Genomic DNA, 21377 nt, shown 5'->3' with positions numbered 1-21377 from the left:
AAATATCTTGAGATCATAATATTTGTGAGTTTGTATGCTTAAAAATAACAGGCTCAACACCCGGTTGTCAGTAAGGATGTCACTAGCATCAGGAAAACACAAACAATAGCCATAAGGCGATACTGTGTGTGAGTGTGTGTGTGTGTGTGTGGGGGGATGTTCTGGTTCTATGGCTTGAACTCAGGGGTTGGGTGCTGTCCCTGAATTTTTTCCACTCAGGGCCAGCATTCTACCACTTGAGCCACAGCTCCACTTCCAGTTTTTTGGTGGTTAATTAGATGTAAGAATTTCACAGACTTTCCTGCCTAGGCTGGCTTTGAACCATGGTCCTCAGACCTCAGCTTCCTGAGTAGGATTACAGGAATGAGACTGGCATCAGAAATCTTTTGAATACTTAGATAAATTGCTTTCAATAAATGAAGGTCTACCATATCCCTACACACAGTATAAATATAGTTTATCTGCATCATCATTGTTATTAAACATATCTTTGTGTCTGAGTTTTAAGTGGTGCCAGCTGTGTTAGAGATGTGAGCATGGTGCTAGGGCTTAGGTTAGTTAATACTGGTGGTTACTTAGTGGTTGGTGGCTGTTACATCAGTAGTGAGAGGTTAGTGGTGTTAATGGTTGGTGGGTAGTTGTTAGCAGTAGATAATGCTGGTTAGTGCCTGGTTAGTATAAATGTTTACTCTCAGAAGTTGGTTTTTGGTGATAGAAGTGGGTAGAAACAACTTTTAGGAATTTTTCACCTCTCCCTGTAGATTTTACTATAGCTGCAAGTCTGCTTCTTGCCCTCTTCCAATTTCATGTGGTGCTTAAAACTCCTGCCACTTCTCTAGTCCCTTCCATATCGGTGAACTGGAGCCATCCCCCTGGGTGCAGGTTCTGGAAGAACCCTTTGCTGGTAAACCTCCTTCCCTCTCTTAGGCCTCCATTTTCCCAGTTGGCAGGGGATGCGAATCAGAATGCAGTGCCAGAAATTTTCAGAAAGAACTCAGGATGGCAGGCTGGGAATGGGGGAAGAAGAGCAATGCTGCCATTGGCCACCAGGTGGCAGAATAGCTATGGCCAGATCCCTGGCTGGATGGACAGAGCCCTTGGAGCCCTTGGTGGGTCAGTGAGCCTGCAGGGCCAGGCATAAGAAGGGATTCCTGGTCTGGCCATATGGGATGGGGTGGTGGGTCCCACAGGAAGGGGAGGAACAAGTCCTTTCAGTCTTGTGAAGTAAGAAGCAGAGAGCAAGCACAGGTGAACCCTAGCAATTGGGATCATGCTTCTGCACGGCCCAAGTGGCCGGTAGCCACGTCAAGAAATAGTGTTAGAATGTGATGGGGGAAGGAGGGCAGAGACTGCCAAGGTCCCTTGGGAGGAGCAGAGCAAGGTCAAGGCCAGGGCATTGGTCTTCATTGTTATCAGACAGAGTGGAGGACTAGTCTACACTTTGGGGAAACTTGCTGGGGTTTGAAAAGATTGGGGTGACATAGGATGAGGGGGATGGGGTTGGGATGGAGTGGATACTAGGGCAGGCAGAAGGAGACATGGAAAGGTCCTGAGTTTCCTGCCCATGGACCGTTATGCACCTCTGGGATGGCCTCAAGTCTTGGGGCTGCTGGTGCCAGGCTCTTGGAGGAGCTGGGGCTGCTTCTGGGCTGACCCAGCTTTGGAAATGGACAAGAAACTGAAGATTTGTTTTTTTGTCCAGCGGCCCAGCTCTTCTGTGAACCTTCTTCCTGTGGTCAGGCTCCCCTGGCTTGCTCAGGCGCATTCTCTGCTTCCCCCTCCCCCCTCCAGAGGCCCTGGCTCGGCTGTGAGGAGTGGGTGGAGTGTCCAGCCACTGTCTGGTGTCAGTGATACCAAACATCTGGGATCTGAGTATGTCAAGGAAGAGGCCAGCCTTCCATCCCTGGCTATGAGAATTTCCCTTCCTGACCACCCTTTCTCCTCCTGCCCCCACTTCTTCTCTAGCACAGACTCGGAGCACAGTGGAGGGCTGCTTGACCTCCGGCCTGCCCCTCTGTGGGAGACCATGGGGGTTGGATATACCCCACATTCCCAGACTCTCCTGGGGCTCTGGCTTCCTGAAGGTGCCCCTGGGATAGGCAGGCAGGCAGGCAGCAGGCAAGTATCCTCCATCCGAGGTGTTGCATAAGCTGCCTGGGCCCGGAGCGCATTCCCATGGTTACAGGAGAGGTTGGCCACAATGGCATTGCCATGGCACCCGCATGGCCTACTGCTCTGCTGGGCGTGGCGCCGGCCTGCGGCTCTGGGCTCTCACTGAATGGGGACCCTCCTGCAATCCAATGGAGTCTGGTGATGTGAGGAGCACTCACGTGGCCAGGGTTCTATGACTGAGCATCCAGCTTCTTGTGCCTCACAGAGACCCTGGCGCAGTGTGACAGCCACCATAACCATACTGCTAGACCATACCAGAGCCTGGCATTGACCCCAGACTGAGCTCTGGTGACCCTTTGTTCACCCCAAACCTTTCCCTAGGCCCCCCTCAGGAAGGTGGATGTGGCCCCTGCTCTCTTTGCCCTTCTTGCATTCTGCTGCCTCCAAACAGGCTGTGCTTGGGACACCATGGAATGGGGACAAGAACAGCAGACCTGGGACACAGAAGGAGCCACAAAGAACAAAGGGCAGAGAACAGCTGGCCTGGAGGCAGAGGCCAGGATGCATGCCACTGGATTGAAGCACATCTTTTGGCACTGTCTGTGTATAGAGAAATGTCTCCAGATTGGCTCTGTGATGCTGGGGTGTGGCAACCACAGCAGCAAGGGCAGGATCCACATCTCAGCATGCTGGATGTCACATAGTGACAGGAAGCAAGAGGGAAGCAGAGACCATAAGAGTTACTTTGTAACAATTCATTGGCTCAGAACCACCTCACTGCAAGACACCCTCATGAATCCCTTCTGAGGCTGGTTGTGACCCAGTTACCCACCATTCAGCTCTACCTTTTAAGGTTCTGTCATCCTGACATTGCCTTCACAGGCCTGGCCTCCAGTAACCAACCTCTGTGGGACGCAGCCAGACCATGGCAATGCCTAACTGATTTGCCTTATACTGATGTGTGCATGCACTTGCACACATGCATGTGCAAAGCACTTGTGTGCACACAGCACACATGCAAAGCACACACGTGTACACATAGTATAATGTACATATGTATTCATAACACACACATAACACAAGCATGCATATTTGTGCATACAGATATATACACAACATCACAATATACTGTGCACATGTCCATATACATGTGCAGTGAATGCTCCGTGGTACACACATGCACACGCAGAACAGCACATGTGAGGATAGTGCACACATGCACATTCACACCATACATGTGCTTCGGAATTCTCAAGACATCTCAAGACCAGCCTTGAGCAGTGCAGGGGAAGGACAGTGGAAGATTCTGGCAGCAGAGTGGGGGTCAGTGGGTGCTCTCAGCCTGCAGCTTCCCCCTCCCCACTCCTCTCCTTTGTGTCAGACTTGTCACCTGTTCCTGAAGGCTTCCTGGGCAACATGGAGTCTCTGTGTTCTTGGCCTGACTGAGGATTCCTGTGCCTGGGTTCTGTGTGCACACCCCTCTCCCCACACATGTAGAAACGTGTGCCCCCTGTGTGTGCAGACACGTGTGTGAGCATGTGCCTGGCCCTACAGCTTCCTGGCAGCTGGAGCATGTGTGCACTGACAGGGCTGTAATCATGGGAAATTACTGAGCTGAGGCCTAAAGCCTGCTGTTGCTACAAGACTTGCTCACTGAGCCAAGCACTCGAAAGAGGCCTGTGGGTGGGGGGAGGCTCTGCTGGGAGCTGGGACCTCTGTAGAGGATGGAACAGGGACAGGGATAAAAGGCTGAAGACAGGAGCACACCCCTCTCCTATTTGGCCAGCATCTGTCATGGGCCAAGCACTGTGATGGCTCACCTACTTGGTAGACTTTGTTTAACCTCCTGGCCCTGTGAGGCAAGCATGGCCCTCTGTGCCCAGGAGAACTGAGATGCACAGATGATGGATAAGAAGTTTGTACTGGCAGAGCTGGGTGAAGGCTGGGCTCTGTGGCATCGGGGCTGCAGGATGGAGGGGACAGGATCTTGCCCCTGGTGGCTGGGTAGGACAGCCCTGCAAGAGTTCTCTCTGGTGTCCAGTGTTTGGCCCCCAACTCCATGCTCATTTGTCCCCTCTGTGGCCTGTCTCACGGTCTGGGCAGTCCCACAGGAGCCCACATTTCTCCAGGGAGGACACACTGCACTGACATCAAGTCTAAAGTGCTGTGCTCCCTGAGAGGGCCCCGGGCACGGCATCCAGCTGAGTTCCCATGGGGAACTCCAGGGAGACCACAGAGCCTTGCTTTCAAGCCAGGATGAGGTTCTGGGGAGACCACAGAGCCCAGGATGAGGTACCCCATTGAAGGCATTCCCATAGCCTCTGGCCCCACAAGAGCCCACCTGCATGCCCATGAACTGAGAATGAATCTTCTCCTCCCAGAGTGGGTGGGGCCTGACTGAGGGCAGCAGGTGGCATTGTCTCCCTGCCCCCATCAGTCCCCCAGGAGAGCCTGGTTCACTGGCATGGAGGCGGTGGAGAGGGAGGCCCCATATGGCATTTGTTGGCACACAATCTGATTCTTCTGAAGCCAGTAAGTGGCTGCATGTGGCTGAGCAATGACAGTAATAGGAGTGCCAAGCACTGCTTTAGGTCACACATGTTCATAGCAAGCGTGCATGCGCACACACCTACACACATCTGTGACAAGCACACACATGCACACTCATGGCAAATACACATTCAAACACTTGCAGCAAGCACACCCACAATGCACACATACCACTCACACATGTGCAAAATGTGCATATGTGCACACACAGGTACTCAATGTGCACACTCATGCAAACACGTGTGCGCAAAGCACACACAATGCAGTAAGTCCACACTCCCACATGTGCACACCCTTGTACACACAAGCACACATAATATCCACATGATGTATGCATGTGCAACACACAATGTACTCACACAAGCACACATGCACACACGTATGATGCAGTGCACATAGATACTGCCCCCATGATGCACACAGGCATGCAATGCACAACACAATGCACAGGACACATGCAAATACATGTATGTACAATGCTTCCCCCAAGGTGTACAGAATATGCATATACAAACACAGTCATACACATACTCACATACATGCTCCATAACAAACACTTTGAGGAGTGGTTCTCCTTCCACTTTGCAGGTGGGGAGGAGCACTGGAGGCTTGGTTTGCTAACCACCATGCTACACGGCTATTTTTGGGTCCTCAGCTCTCTCAGTCTCTCTCAGGCCAGATTCCAACTGTCTACGGGAGAGCCAGCTGGTCTCTGCCTGAATAACTACACTGCTGGTACTGCTCACTCCCACTGTCCCATCCACGGACCTGTCACAACTGGTCTGATCTTGTCTGAGAATCTTCCAGATCTCCTGGGACTGAGCTCTGCAGGTGGTCTGTCTCTGGGTCCTGGGAACCCAGAGGGGCTGCCCCTGGTCCCCCCACCCTGGTCCCTGTCTCCTCCACCCTGCACTCTGGCTCATGCCAGGGTCTGATGAAGGCCTGGTGCTCTGTGGGTCTAGCTGCAAGCAGCAGAGTTGTGACCTGGTTGTTGCTGGGGTGTGGGGATGGGCGCAGATCATGGGGAGCTGGCTGGCTCCAGTGGGGCTTGTTGAGCAATCCTGGAGCCGGCTCCTCCCCTCTCCTCCCACCTCATCTGCAGTGCGTGGATGCAGACCACATTCCTGTGGTCCCACCGCTGTAGGGCCTGACATGCCATAGGAATCCCCACCTCTCCACAGAGGGGCTATCCTACAGGCCTAGATTTCCCTTCCTGGTCTGGACTGAGGCCCCAGCCCAGGGCTCAGTCCTCAATGCTAACTGGTCCTTCACTCCCAGATCTTTCTCTTCAGAAGCCTGGGTCCCGAAGGTACTTATAGTCTCCAGTTAGTTGGACCTGGGTTCAAGTTAGGGTTGGAACCACAGAAACATATGGAAGCTAATCAACTCCCCAAGTAAGACACTGTCACTTAAAATAATCCCGGTTGTTTGCCAAGCTCTCCAGGAGCTCCTGCTTAATTCTGAGCAAAAGGCCCTTTGGCCTAGAAAAGACCCTATGTTTTGCTTCTCACCTTCCCTCACTCACTTGGCACAGCCACGCCAGCTTCTTGTTGATCCTGGACATAGGGCCTTTGCACTGGTCCATCAAGTGCCCACAGGGCTTCTTCAACACAGCAAGGCTCCTGGTGCCATGGCATTGTGCCCTTGCCTGGTCTTTCTGGAGACTGACTCATTGGCCTTGTTTCCTCACTCTTCCCATCATAATGAGTGCACCCTCAGTGGGAGTTTCAGTGGTGGAGTTCTTGGAGTGGTGGGTGCAGCTGAACCTGGCACAGGGCAGGCATTAGGAACGTGCCTGTGGATGCCAAGAGCAGACATGGGTGATAGTATCTTGCAGTGGTCTCATCCATGGGGCTGTGGTGATTGGTAATTACTTAGCACCACAGCTTGCACATTGTAAATGCTCGATAGATCACTGCCATTTGGGAGAGATGGCTTTTTCGTGATATCAAAGGAGTGCAGCAAAGAACAATGCTGTGGAAATGAATTGGATTGGAATAAAAATTGGTGGAAAGAAGTCCAAAATTCAGACTGTTCCATGACTTCTGTGAAGTCTCAAAGAATTTGAGAACAAAGTGACCAAATCCTGCCTCATTGGGTGGTTCCAACTCTGACTCAGGGCCTGCTACAAAAACTGTTGAGGTTCCAGGTACCCAGCCAGCTGCTACGCGATCCTGTACAAGAGACTGAGAGGAGACAGAGTGCCTGTCCTCGAGCCTACAACTGGGGAGCAGGAGGCAATGAGCATGCAAGCGGCGAGCATGCAAGACCATGAAGCCCAGGGCCAAAGCCAGGGCCTGCCTGGGGTTGGGCTTGGGGTCCATCTCCATGATCTCTATGGTCATGAGTCACACACATCCACACACACACTCCTACACACATATGTACACACAGGTTATAGCACTTTGCTCTTCTCTTAGCGGCAGGAAAGCCAGGCAGGGAGCTTTAAGCTTCTTTTGTAGATTCTGCATGCTTGTCATGCTGTGTTTATCATTTGCTGAGTGTGGAGCCCGGTGGAACCTAGAATCAGCCTTTGTTCGTTAGGACCCAGAGAGGAAGAGTGATATGACTGTAGCCACACAGAGTCAGAGTTTGGGAAGGGGCTGAGTCCAAGTCCAGGTCTCACTTACGACTTGGACTCGATTTGTGTTCAGCCCGGGTTCCCCAGGGAACACCATGGCCACTGCACAGTCTGTCCTCATAGCTTCTCCAGTACCCTGGGGAGGGCATGGAACTCAAGGCTGCAGGCCAGAGGGGCTGGCTGCAGGTGTGGGAGGCAGGGTCACACCAGTTCTCATTGGTGCCTTGCATAACTCATCTGCCTTGGGCTCTGAGCCCTGGGTCCCTCCTGGGGCTGGAGAGTCCCCCATGAGTAGTGGATTTCTCACAGAGCCTCTCTGGCTGTGTCATGGAGAAAACACTCTCCACCTTCCTGTGCTCTGCATGGTGCACTGACTCATCCTGGTCTTATTTCTTCAAAATTACATTGAGCCTCTACCCTGTTGTGTGTTCAGGGAGCAGCCTCTACATTGTGTACAGGAGCAGCTTCTATGGTGTGTATACAGGGGGCAACCTCCACCATGTGTGTGCAGGAGGTAGCCTCCACCGTGTATACAGGGAGCAGCCACAGACACTGGGGATTTACCAAGGAAAGCAGATAGAAGTATCAGACAGACATGGGAGGCTTGAACGACCCCTCCCTAGCTGCTATGGTGTCTGGAAGCTCTGAGACCTTGGCCGGAAGAGCCGACAGTCAGGCAATTCAAAGATGGGTCCACAGACAAAAGGGATGGGAGGCAGAGGTGGGACAAAGCACAGAGGGAGTTCACACACTGCTGCACACCGGTAGCCACAGTTCGCCTCCAGGAATCATTTGGCTGCCCTTTAACCCCTTCAGAATGTGGAGGTGGAGGAACTCCATGAACATCTGAAACATCATTAGCCACCCTCTTGCACAGGGGACAACCAGACCAAGGCTGCCTAGGCAGAGGTGGACAGCAAGGACAAATAGATCCAAGGGAGGCCCCCAGGCAGGACAGGCAGATCCCATGGCTGAATCTCAGGGAGGACTCCCAGGGCCTCTTCCTGCTCCCTAGTCCTAAATATTGCCACAGAGCTTGGTGGTCTGGACCTCTCATCTCACTCCTGGGCTGGTCTCTGGGTGTGGGGCCCTGACCATGCCTCTAGGCATCTTGAGAGCATGGCTTTGGGACAGGGGGTGATTCTGTGGGATGGGACAGGGTCCTCAGGAGTCACTGTTGTGGAGGTGCTGGAGGAGGTGGGGCAGTGGAGTGGAATTCATGGAAGCCTGCTCCCTGTTCCTGTTCAACCTGAGGTGAGGACGTCATGGATTGTAGGTGTCTGTCCAAGTCCATAGTCACCCCCAGGGCCTCAGGATGTGCCTAGTACCTCACATGCTGGCAAGCACGCTGTGCTGAGTTTTGTCTGCACTCACAGTGAAGGGGGCTGTAGGAAAAATGAAGGCCCACACAATTCACCTGGAGGGTGGGGGTGGGGCTCTTGAGCCAGGTCTTTGTAAGAAAAGGAGACTGGACATAGAAGGAAAGCAGAATACCACTGTCTACAAGCCAAGGAGGGAGACCACAGTGCACAGCCCTGCCAATGCCTTGAACTTGGACTTGTAGACTCACAGAATCTTTGGAAGGGCATGGATTTGTGTTGTGTAAGTACCCCGTGCAAACTCATGCAGAAGAAGGGAGATTTGCACACGGCACCACCCTTTGTCCTAGGCAGGGAGAGTGTTGTCCAGGAAAGAGAAAATACTGAGGTCAGAGCCCTACTTTATTATTTACCATAGATTAGCATCAAAGAGAAAAATCACTTTTTTTTCATAAAAAACCTAGACAGGGTGATCTTTGAGGAAAGTCAATGAGATGGTTTTGCTAACAGTCCCAGAGATGGATGGAGAGCAGAGCAGACCTTTCCCCTGGACATTTAGGGGATGGCCGTGCATCGCCTACCTTGCCAGCGACGTTGGCAAGCAGGAGCAATTCAGAGACAGCTCACAAGGTCCCAGGCAGCACAGTCAGCAAAGCTCTGGTAAATGTGTGGTGCTGAGTATTCTGAGTCTTGGGGATAGGCTGTATGTCCTTGGAATGGTTCTAAAAAGCAACAACCATTTGCCCTCCATCTAGTACAGGCTTACGTTCTAAGCATCTCCAAAAGCCTCACAAATCCCTACATGGCAGGTCCTGTTAGCTCCTTACCATATAGGGAGACTGCAAATATGGCTACTCAGATGCTCAGAAGGAGCGGGGATGGGTGGAGATGGGGGACAATGGAGGGGTGGAAGGTGAGGGGCAGTCACACGCCATTGAGTAAAGTCCTGTCACTCAGTCTGGAGTGACTTTAGGACACTTAGTGCCTAGTGAAAGGGGACTGACTCTCCTTTTGATCTTTAGGGAAGTTTGGTGTGAGACCTGGTGATGACCACCATAGCCAAAGGTGGGTGGTCACAATGGTGCAGTCACCCTGGGCATAGACCACTGACACTGGTCAACAACTCCTCTGTGTAGGAGTGTCTGGATAAGAGTTCCGTTTTGTCTTCTACTTATTTATATATTCAAGAACCTCAGCCATGGTGCCTCATCCTTGGTTTCCTGCTCGGCTGTCTTCCTAGACAAGGGTCTACAGGCTCCAGCTCTCTCTGTGCCCCCCTGACATTAGCTGTGGTCACATGATGAAGAGAAGCAGGATGGCACTTCTGGGCAGAAGCTTGAGTCAGAATGTGCTACCCCACAGGGTTGATTTCCCCTTCAGCTCTGGGGCCTGCAGAGGTCCAGTGCTGTTGAGTCATCCCTCCGGGGCTGAATGCTGAGCTCCTGTTGACCCACGGTGGGCTTCGGAACCATTGAGTCTGGGGCCTGTGTGTTACTGCTTGCCGTATCTAAGTGATGCACTTGAGTCCAGTGGATCCCTGTGTTGGGTCCACATCCTTAGACTCAGCCTACCACAGCTGCAACTATTCAGGAAATAACACCATCTGTAGGGCATCTGTACAGACTGGCTTTCTCATCAGGTACTTTCTCATGAGGTACTATACATGTTCTAAAAGTGATGTGAAGTATAAAGATGTACAGATACTATGCTGCTTTCTATGAGGAACTCAAGCAGAAGATTTCACTGAGAGGGATCCGGATTGAAGCCCTGCTGGATAAGGCCATGTGGTCTTATTCTTGGCACGTAGATGTACTCCAATCTATTGCTCTAGTATTTGTGTACAGTCTTGCCCCCACTCCATTCTATAATTCTGTTCGGATACTTGTTTTTAATACAAGATATCCAGGAACCCCTCCCTTCCTGGCTCATGAGATTGGATCTGAGGGAAAGAGGTAGGTCTCCAGAAGGATGCTCACTGTGCTTGTGTGGGGGCAACACTGAAAGCATGGCCCTCTGGCACCCTCCCAGGGAGGAGCAATGCCCTCCCTTCTTCTGCATCAGTTCCTTGTTGAAAGATGGTTTACCATAGACATTGCTAACATCCTTATACCAAGGATGCAAGGACCTGACTGGATCCGACTAGACCTGACTGGACCTGACCAGACCTGGGCCACTTGTCAGGATCATACTTGCCAGGACAACATGGAGAGATAATCTATGTCTCACACCAAGTAATGTGCAGGGTACTTGCCATGTACTATGAAAGCAGTTGATTGCCTAGGTTCAGCATCTCTCTTCCGTAATGTAGTCCCACCACCTTGGGTCCTTGACCTGGCCTCTGTGGGTCTGCAGTGGTGTGGGGGGCATGGACTAGTTCTATGTGAAACTCTGTCTCCTGCTGTTGCTGGAAGTAACCAAGTCAGCTGGGCATCTCCTTTTGAGGTGATGACAGTCAGTTTAGACTCTTCCTGGGCTCTAGGAAGGAAAAGCTCATGTTAGTGAGGAAGAAAGTAGCCGGAAGAGTCTCAGTGGGCCATGAGGTCTTTGCTTCTAGAGGCTTCAGGAACAGGACCGGCAGGACGAGATGCCTTCTGGGGCCCTGTTTAGGGGAGCTGTGGTGACACCTCCAGGAAGCCCACAGGGAGGACTTGCCCTGCTTCCTAGTCAAGGACCTGGGTTTGCCATCGGGTGGCATCGGCGGCCTGGGTTTGCCATCTGGGTAGCGCTGGTGTCTTGGTAAGTACAATGATCACAGATGACCTCTCCTTAGCATTCCTGGGTCTAATGTTGGAAGATTTTTGTCCCTTCAACAAACACCCAGCAGAGCTAAGGAGCAGTCATGCGTTTCACATTTAATACATCTAAAGAAAGCAACTTGGTGCAAATTTGAAAACAAAATCAGGAAGGGATGATCATGTGTCTGCGCCCTCCACAGTGGGGTGTCCTTTCTGTATCCTCTGTACCTCATGTGTCTGCGCCCTCCACAGTGGGGTGTCCTTTCTGTATCCTCTGTACCTTTCACCCAGAACTTAGCCTCTCTGCATCCCACTGCACCCTCTGGAACAGAGGGTGGTACAGGAAGACATCCTTGTGCACGGTCCCAGGTTGGACTAGAAGCGGGGAGACAGGCAGAGGAGTAGCCAGAGCAGTCCTGGGATAGGTTGCCAGGGCCTAGACTAGAGGAGGAAGGATGAACGAGGGCCTTCGGGCAGGCTGATTCTTAGTGAGAAAGTGGCAGCTGCCGGGCTGTCAGACTCCTGGCCAGCACCCTCTCATCTGCCACAGCCGGCAAGGTTTTTACCACAGAGGACTCTGGGTATGTCACTCCCAGTCTTTGGTCCTCAGTCTGGGGCTGGGCAAATCTCAGTAACCCAGCCTGGCTCTCAGCCCCACAATCCTCTTTTCCTGCACCAAGAAAAGGCCTGTCACCCGGAGAAAGATCACCCTCCTGTGTCTGAGCCCTCATTTCACTTGCAGCTTGGCACTAATCCAATTGCCGGCTCTAACCTAATTCTCCATTGTTGCTAGAGTCCTTTGCCTGCTGATATTAAAACTCTTTTCATTTAATTGTGCAGAAGATAGATCCTCCTCAGCCATCAGGTGGTAAATATAGAATAGCTGATGTGTAGCTCTAATTTCTTCCCTGGCAGGCCTCCTGCAGCTCAGAGTAATTGGGGACCAAGATGCTCTGGAAGGAAGGAGACAGGAAGGAGAAAAGGGAGACAGGACAGGGGGTGGGGTCATGCAATGATATGGAAAATGTCACAGGTCAGAGGGAGTTGGGCCTGTGGGCCTGACCTTGATCATATGTACATTTCCAAGGGGCCAATGGTTTCTCGCGTTTCTTTTGTGTCTCCTGGTAACTAGAACCTGAGACATGCAAAAGAATTGTTTCTGAACCAAGAGTGAACTTTAAGTGTTGTCCTATAGGGAAGGATGTAAAAGGTCTGGTAATTCCCTAGAGCTGAGGCCCCTGGGGGGGAAGTTGTTCAGGTAAGTCCTGACTCTTATTCAAAGGAGGGCTGTGGTCACAGAGGACTCTCACAGCATCACTGCTTTTCCCTGCTCTGTGGCCCTTTGTGATGATGATGCTCATCTCCTTATTGTTACCTTGGGGGTTTCCAGCATGGCAATGAGAAAGTGGGTAACAGAGGGCCAGCACTTGATTTTGAGCCCATGGAGGAACAGGATGTAGAAGATAAGTGGCCACTGTGTGGAGCAGGACATGGACGGTCTTTGTGTGTAGCAGAATGTGGAAGATGGCGGCTTCTGTGTGCAATAAGACATGGAAGATGGTGGCCACTGTGTGGAACAGGACATGGAAGGTGAAGGCCTCTGTGTGGAGCAGGATGTGGAATGTGGAGTCTTCTGTGAGCAACATGACATAGAAGATGGCACCTCTGTATGTCCCCACAGGGCACCAGGCATTGCCTCTCCATTGTCCCTTACCTCCTTAATGCCCTGCCTACTACCCTGGTCCTCATAGGCTGTTGAGGACATTTCTCTTCCCACATTAGGGACCTCAGATAACTTTTTTCCCTCCTTAGAGAATGGCATATTACTCACATTTCTTGGGGGTTCCCCCTTCCTTAACACCTGGGGGATTCTGGGGGTTCTAGCCCCTCTCAGCCCTGCCATCCGAGGCCCCTCAAACAAACTGGTGATCTCTGACTCCACACCAGCATGACTCTCTACAACCTGCTCCTCCATTCTTGACTACAACTGCCTCTGTCCCTGTCCCTTCTCCACACGAGGAGCCAGAATCCTTGGGGCTGAGGGAAGCAGCCTTTAGGCTGGGATTCCAGCCTCCTTCAGGAGGTCCTGAAGGTGGCTTCTCAGGTCTAGGCAGGAGTTGCCCTTCATTGGGCCTGCAGGCTGACCTGCAAGTAACTCCCCTCTATGGTGTTTCTGTTTCAGGACAAACAACAGCAGGGCTGTGGCTGCTGGAAAGGGAAGCCCAGGTAGTTCCAGTTCCAGGATACTGGCATTTCAGGGCCAGAATTGTCAGCACACCTGCCTAAGGAGGAACTGAGACCCAGAGATAACAACCAGAGGCTTACCTATCTACACTCATGCATGACTCCATTTTAGCACCCAGGCATCCAGGATCCTACCTGGACTCTGGACATTTTTGTTCCTGCAGTCCGAAAGTAAACAAAAGTGTACAAAGAACAACAACAGAGGCATTCTAAATTCCAGGTCAGAACTCAGCTCCCCCTCTGCCAGCTGTGTTACCTCCCATCACTGCCTGGGGATTAATTTCTTCCTCTGTAAAATAAGGACAGATCTACCCCCTGAGGTGGCTGGCATGAAAGGCCACTGAGGTCACCTCCCAAAGCCCCCATACAACATCCAGCAATGGTAAGTGGTAATTAGCTATCACAAAATTCAGCTCCTCTCAAACCAGTGTGAACTGAAAAGAACATTAGCTATTCAAGCACTATGCAGACGTTTAATTTTCTTCCTCAGAAAATTGAAGGGTTCTGTGTCAAGGGACTACTTAGATGGCTTTTCCAGAAAAGAAGGTTGTGCAAATGTCTGTTTTCTCTTTGTAGAGGCTTCTCAGCACAGGGCAGGGGCAGCAGAGTCAATCTTCTTTTCTTGAGACCATCCCCAGGAAGCAAGGGAAGCTACCAATCTGGCTACTGGAAAGTCCCCAGATGCCTGGGGCTGCCCTGTGCCACTCCCTCCTCAGGTCCAGGTGTGCAGTATGTGGAGCATAGTAGAAACCCTGCGCCATATCCCAGGAGACTCAGAGCAATGGCTGTGCCCCTGGGGTGTCCCAATTCAAATCCTGGTAGAAAACCAAGATGTGGATGCTTCCCAGGATTAGGGAAGAGGGAGTGTTCACTTACTCAGAGTGATCTGTGTAGAAGCACTGCAGGCTCAGTCCAGCAGTGTCCTCTCAACCACAGGAGTCAGCCCTAATCCTCCACACTGAATGTCCCTAGTTCTTATCAATTGGGCTTAGAGAGAAAGAGGGGCAAGTAATGATAAAAAGAGGATGGTTAGAACAACACTATAACAAAAGTGCTAGACATTCAACCAATGGTCAATGGTATATAAAGATTTCACTGGGTTCTGGATTGGAGAAGTTATTCTAGTTGATATATGCCCCTACACCAGCAGCTCAGCAACCCAGCTAACACTCAGTCTAATGAGATACAGAGAATAAAGTATCAGCTAACACTCAGTCTAATGAGATATAGAGAATAACCTATCAGGGAGACTTTAGGCAACTAAAACCCCAAGCCGCAAAGAGCCCTTAAATAAGTAAAATCCAACACAGAAGTGCAAGAAATATGAGAAAGCAAAGAAACACACCTCTGAAAACAATCACACAACAAGGTATTAGAATGACAATGAAACCCCATGTAATGAGCTGAAAGAACTGCTGATAAAAGAGTTCAATGGAAGAGGACACCTACAAGTAATTACACAAACACAAAAAGAATACGTGCAAAGAGATACTAGAATTCAATGAGAACACAGTGAAAGCTAAATGACTGCCAGGTGAATATGAATAAGGAGCTAGCTGAGCTCAAAGAGAATACTGCTAACCAGCTAAAAGAGACTGAAGTAGATAAACTAAGGAAGCAAGGAAGTCAATGCAAGACATGAAAAAGGACCTCAAGAAAAAGATAAAAATCCAGGAAAATGATCAAACTGAAAGCCAACAGAAGAAAAGTAAAGTAGAAAGCTTTCTAGCAGAGTGGATGCTTTAGTAGACAGAATTTCTGACTTGACAGAATAAATATAGTAGAAAAGGTAGAAGAAAATACAGAGAAAGAGCAAAGAAATATGCAAGAATTCAGGGCTCAAATAAAAGACCAAATTTAAGGGAAGGAAGACAGAAAAAATAGAGAAATGGTTGGAGAATGCAGCCATAATATTCAATGTACACATCTGAAAATGGAACTAAGTAATTTGAGAGGATGATGTACATCATAAGTTGATGACGAGAAGATGTAACAATTCCTAACATCTGTGCACCAGATGCCAGAGCACACAGCCTTGTTAAGCAAACATTATTGAACTTAAAAACACATAGAGACCACAAAACAATGGTGGTTGGAAACATCAATACTCTATTCTCACCTAGAGAATCAATAATTGAATAAAAATGGGTAAAAGAGCTAATCAAACACGTCTCAGAAGAGGTGCAAGTGACCAATCAATACATGAAAAATATGCTCAATATCCTTGGCAATAAAGGAAGTGCAATCAAAACAACATTGAGATTCCATCTCACTCCATTTAGAACAGTAATCATGAAGAATAAGAACAGCAGATGCTGTCAACGATATGGGAGGGAAAAGGACCCCAATGCACTGCTGATGGGAATGTAAATTAGTGCAACCACTGTGGATATCAGTGTGGCAGTTCTTCACAAAACTAAAACACAGAATCACTCTACAATCCAATGATAAAGATTTCAATGTCTAGTTAAAAGTCTGCAAGTCACCCATGTTCATTGCAGCACTATTCACCTTAGCCAAACTATGCCAAATGCCCTACAACAAATCATATATTTGTGTATATGTATACAGCATGTATACAATTGTATATCTACAGGATGTATACAATTATATATAATACGTATATGTATATATATGAATTTTATTCACTTATCAGGAAAAATAATGTACGTCAATTGCAGGGAAATGGATGAACCTGGGAAACATGGATGAACCTGGAGGGTCAAGGAATTTACATTTCTTCTCATATGTGGAATTTAGATCTATATCATAAATCTATATGAGAGCACATACACACACACATACACACACACACACACACACACACACACGAGCAAAACACAGAGCAAAGCTGACTAAAGGTCAGTATGCAAGGGTGGGTTTCCACGGTGTAAGCACTTTGAATAATACCAGGGAGCTGTAATGTATCTTGACTGATGGTAGACTAAAAGAAAAAGGGCAGGTAAATGGAAAGATGAATTGTGATTGAATATAGTCATGATAGGCAATGAACATATGTGAAAATGGAACAAGGAAATTTATGGGGATGGGTGAGGATGGGCTAGATAGGGTGGAGAGAGAATATCAGATGGGTGACACTGGTCATGAAGCATTGCACACACAAATGGACAGGTTAAACTTAAGCCCCTTTGTATAACTATTTGATAATAATAATAGTAATAATAATAATAATAAATAAGATAGGAGAGATCCTGAGAAGGTGTCCCTATTTCAGACAGAGGCACTAACCATGGGACAGGAGAGTCTGTGCTTTGTCTAGCTTGCCCCTGAGGACTCTCCTGGAGGTCAGGGATGACAATCTCAATGCCATTCTTCTGAGATCTTTCCTCTGGGCCAGTTAGTTTCTCATGAGACTTCTCTTTGTTCCTCTCACAGGCATTTAGCCTTCTGCAGATGGAATAGCAGTTGGGAGCTGGTGTTCCATCTTACACAATCTTACACAAATTTTCTATTTGATGCCTGTCCTCTATTCCCCTCCACAATCCCAGAGTCACCAAGCCCTGGGTCTTTGGGTTAATTCTCTGCCTAGCTAGGTGGGAAGGGTTCAGGGCCGGGATAGGGGGCAGGGGAGGTAGGGCTGGCTCCTTTGTAAAGGAGGTGCTCACCACTGGCTCTATGTTCAGCTCTAGATGCTCCATAGCTCACACTCTTGGGGCATCCAGCTAGGGTGGGCTTGCTCCCTCCTACCAAGGCTTACCTTGGGTAAAGTTGGTGCTGATTTGTTGAACATAAATTAATTCTACAACCATTGTGTGAACTACAAATTGATTCATTTAATGGTACATTAAATGCATGGTGACCACTTATTAATGAATCCTTACATGAATAAGAGAAGTCATGGGATCTGGGCAGGGAGCAAGAAAGAGCCACCTGTGAAGTTTTCAGAAGTCCTGGAAGTTACTCTGTTTTGGCCTCAGTGGGACCCTAGGGAAACCTGGGGGCATCATGGCCTTTCTTCTTTCCAGAGGATCCTGGGGGGCGGGGAGGGGCATCGTGGCCTTTTCCTCTTCTGCAGTTGATTGCCCGTGGATATCTAGGCCCTTCCCATCTTCTTGTTTCAGCTGCAACGGAGAGACTGGCAGCCCACCAGGCTGGAGAGAGTAGAGTGTCAACATCTCTACCCATTCCTCTGCCTTGCATCCATTCCATCTGGGCCTCAGAAGGGAGCCAGGGAGTCGACCCCATATCAATGGAAACTAGACAGCTTGGCCAACGCCTCAGCCCTTGACTCATTGCCACCCTCCTCTTGCTTCCTACTTGCCTTCTCTGTACACAACACTTACATTCAACACCTTGGATGCCTCCTCAGTTGTCCCTTCTCACTACTACTACTACTATTAGCTGTAGTAGTAGTGAGAAGGGATAACTGGCCCAGGTGGGGGCTTAGTGTTGTTGGGACCAAGGTTTACCTATCTTCTCTACCTGGCATATTGCCCCTTCATGGAATGGTGAAGAGCAATGATCCTTGGTTGTCTCCTTGAGCATGCAAGAAGAGTCTTGCACCTCAGTTTTCTTGCCCATAAATGTGCATGCATTTTGTTGCTGAATAGACTAAGTCACTTAGTATAAGAAAAGTGCTTGAACATGTGATTGGCCCACATGAGCCTTGAGAGTGCTGTCTTATCATTAAGTAGGAGCTCTGGGAAGAATTGCTAGGTGGAATTGTGTCCTGCTGTCCTATCCACTCTGGACAACAGCCTCCATGCACCCCAATCTGCCCTCTGAGGACATCATGATTTTGAGCAGCCTACACCTGTCATGCTTAGGCTGTGATTACTTCTCTGCCTTCTGCAACCATAGGCACATGTATACACATATACTCACATATGCATATACAAACATGCATGTATACAGAATGTGTGCACATAGACATGCACAGGCAGGTAGACACCCTTCCCCCCGGGCCTAGTGCTTGGGGCTGAATATGCTCATGCACACAGAATGCACACATATGCAAACATGTGTGCAGACAGATACTTTTCCCCTGGGCCTCTTGCTCCTCCACAGCATCTCACTCCTGCAGTCCCTCAGCCCCTCAGCTGTTGGAACATTGCTTATCAATAGTCTGCCCAGCAGGATGAGCTGGGGTACAGAACAAGGTGTGGTTTCTAGCTGTCCTCAGGCTCAAGTCCTTAGTCCCTCAGGCAGTGGACCTGACTGCATGAGGTGGGTCCCAGCTGAGTTCTGGAGGGATTTCAGAGTGGGAAATACCCCGCAGTGCCCCACCTGGCTTCCTGAGACTTGAAATGCCACTATTGCATGCCTGTTCTGCAGGTTACTGATCATTACCCTTCACCTACTTCAAGAGACCCCAGATCTACCATGAGCTCAGCTTTGAAGGGTGGAGGAATGGGTATAGGAGTTTAGAGAAGGCTTTGTCTGAGGCCCTGTGGCCACCCAGACTGAAAGCCTGTACTGGTTTTGAGCTGCATTCCAGGAAGATACCCCTTCTTCTCACATTCTTCCTGTTACCCCTGAAAAGGGACACATGAGGTAGACATGTGACACGGGGTCAGATAGGGGCTGTGAGTGCGTGAGAAATGAGCACCCCTGGGGCACACGCAGTCCCTCTGGGGTTGGCCCCCATCTGCTCTTTGCCTCTGGCCCAGCATGGATCCCACATTCCCAGGCTGTGCTTCTTTTAGGGGTGGAAGAAGGGGCCCTCCTTACCCTAGTCCTGAGCCTGGTCGGTGTCTGCCTTCCCTCCTGAGGGTGGAGTTTTCTGTGTTGTTTTTGCAATGTTTTTGGCATCAAGGGTGAACTCTGGTTGTCATGGCAACTCCAGAAGAAGGAAGAAGGGAGGGGGGCCTAGGGATGAATTTGTTCCACCATCAGCTGGATTTTCAAGTGGGGACCTGTAGAGGGCTCAGCCTGAGGAGCCAGAAAAAGTTTCCTTGTCCAGCACAGTCTCCTAGTGCTCCCCATCTCCCCAGCCAGTTCAGTGCTGTGCTGGCTTGTTGTTTTGGAAGCATTTTCCATTTTGGGGTGCAGCATGGGTTCCCCTCTGTACACCAGGGTACTGGGCCTGGCTAAGGGAGGGCTAGCATGTAGTGGGGAAGGAGAGTGCTGGATAGGAGCCTGTGGGTGGACACCTGTAGAGTCTGTCCTGTTGGGAAGCAGCAAGCAGGACAGGAAGTCCCTGGGCATCCTGAGAACTCAGTGTTTAGGCCTTAAGCATCAGACTAGGATGCCAAAATAAAAGCCCATCTGTGGCCATTGGGTAAAATGCTATCACGCTTTGCTTTCCAAGGAAAGACCCTGCCTTTGCTAGTTTGTAGAAACACATCCTTTCATCCTCCTATTCAGTGTTCAGCTTTTGATGGTGATATAGTGACAGAGAAATAGTTCTCTGTTAAGATGACAGGGCAAAGCTGATAGGAGGGATGGGGAGCAATGGGGATCGGTGAGGGTTGTGGCCAAGGGAGAGCTTTTTTTCTGGGGGGGACATGCTGTCAACTGTCTATGCTGGCCCAATGCTACCAGATTGCCTAACTGCTCAGGATAAGCCAGAATTCAGATCCAAGATTGCAGACAAGGGGACACATGCTATTACTTTGAATATTTAAAAATATGGCCTTGTCTGCTTCATTGTGCTGCCTATGGGGAAACTAGGCCTTTGCCACACAGGGGACCTGGGGGTGTTCTGGGCAGCAGCTGTGTCACCCTTATAGCTGGTGGTCCTCACTGGTTAGATGGGCTTGTGTGGGACATCCTATGCCAGCCTGTTTGTACACAGATGGTCTGGGGGCAGATAGGGCTCTGAAACTGTGGCCTCCTGGCCTGTTGTATAAGTCTTGAGTCTTATAGGCACAGAGGGAAACAAATGGACCCTGACTTCCATTTTAGCAACTTCTACCCAGAGGAAGGCGCTCTCTACTGAAGCTCCTTCCCCAAGGGGCACCCCAAGGGGCTCCCAACCTGGGCTCTAGCATCATTCTGAGATTCTGAGGAATACTAGGCTAAGTCCAGAGCTGAGACCTGCTGAGGAAGGCCACTAGCAATATGGAAGAGAGGCAGAGTGCCAAGAATGTGTTGTCCTGCGCCAGGCGCCTGTGGCTCATGCCTGTAATCCTAGCTGATACTCAAGAGGCTGAGATCTTACCAGATACTCTGTGACAGATGAAAGAAGTCAGTCTGATTATATTGGGGGAGGGTGGTAGCTGTGGTCACTAACTGACCTCTGTTCCCCTGCCTGACCCATCAGCTGCTGGATTGTCCTGGATTAACCCCAGGGCTCAGAGTAGCATTTGAATACTCCCACCTTCAGCCTCCCTGCATGCTTTGTTTGGACTCCTGTTTGACAGGTAGAAGTCAGGAGTGACTTACACAAGATTGCTGGTGACATAGCCAGGATCTAAACCCAGGTCCTGCATCCCAACCTAATTTGTATCAGCTGCCCGAAAGAACCATCTTCCAGTCTGCTGATTGGATTCCAACAGCCCTGTTTCAAAGAATAATTTTATTGACCTCATTATGCATTTCAATATTCTAAACCACCTTCCATCTGCTTTGGAAGAAGGCAGAGAGGAAACATCATAAATGTATACGTAAAATCATTAGACTACCTCGTGTTCAACTCTGTCCCTGATCCTTGGTGGGGTAATAAAAAAAGATGAATCTGAGCCTTAGATTTGATAGGGTCACTGAGAGCAGGAGAAGTTGGGGGTAGGGATGTCAGGTCCTGTGTTCAGGAGTGGGTGACAGCATGGAGGGGAGAGACAGCATGCCCACCCATGGTGGGCATCCTGGCTGGCTGCAAAGACAGGTGATCTGCATGTCCCACCTGCCAGCCTGAGTACTCTAAGGGGATGGGAT

Source organism: Dipodomys merriami, unplaced genomic scaffold, assembly GCF_024711535.1.
Source record: "Dipodomys merriami isolate MVZ:Mamm:240054 unplaced genomic scaffold, mDipMer1.0.p SCAF_94, whole genome shotgun sequence".
Taxonomy (NCBI): Eukaryota; Metazoa; Chordata; class Mammalia; order Rodentia; family Heteromyidae; genus Dipodomys; species Dipodomys merriami.
This window is presented reverse-complemented; position numbering follows the sequence as displayed.